Below are 579 nucleotides of genomic sequence, written 5' to 3' on the forward strand. Positions count from 1 at the left end.
ATCAGGACCATATGTCTAACGCACAAAATGAACAATTCTAGAAGAGAACTTTTTCAAAAGGACCAAAGAAATACATTCCTAATTAAGCATTAGTTTCATATTCATATTTTTTTGTTTGTTTTCTAAAAAAAAAAATTATAAAATAAAAATGCAATTTACACAACAGTAAGCTCAGTGTCTGTAAATGTGATATAGATATATGTATTCACTCAGTTATATTTTTTTGTCTATAGCATTTTCTTGAATAAGGAAAATGCAAATGGTAACTTTTGGCGCTACTTAATTACTCTCTCAACTTCTGTGTTATCGAAACAAGCTACTTATCACTTTATATCCATTGATAAAAGTGATCATTTTAATTTTGCTCATTCAAGTGCCATATTTATTTTTATATGATTTTATTTTTTAAGAAGTGGATATTGTGTGCATTATATTCTCTCTAAGTTTGCCCATTAATGTTTTTTTTTTCTTATTTCCATTATTATTTATATATACATATAACCTGTGCATGTCCTTGGATGTTGGAACTTAGAAAATGCTCTTTTATGTGTTGGCAGTCTTTGCTCTTACTTTTCAGCC

At 27.6% G+C, this 579-nt stretch overlaps 1 protein-coding gene across 1 annotated transcript in view; it reads left to right on the top strand.

Annotated features, from left to right (window-relative positions):
• Positions 1–579, top strand: part of LOC119585653 — a 5,143-nt gene that overhangs the window by 1,206 nt on the left and 3,358 nt on the right. The gene's annotated exons all lie outside the window — the stretch shown is intronic.

The sequence above is a fragment of the Penaeus monodon genome, chromosome 20, assembly GCF_015228065.2.
Source record: "Penaeus monodon isolate SGIC_2016 chromosome 20, NSTDA_Pmon_1, whole genome shotgun sequence".
NCBI classification, from domain to species: Eukaryota; Metazoa; Arthropoda; class Malacostraca; order Decapoda; family Penaeidae; genus Penaeus; species Penaeus monodon.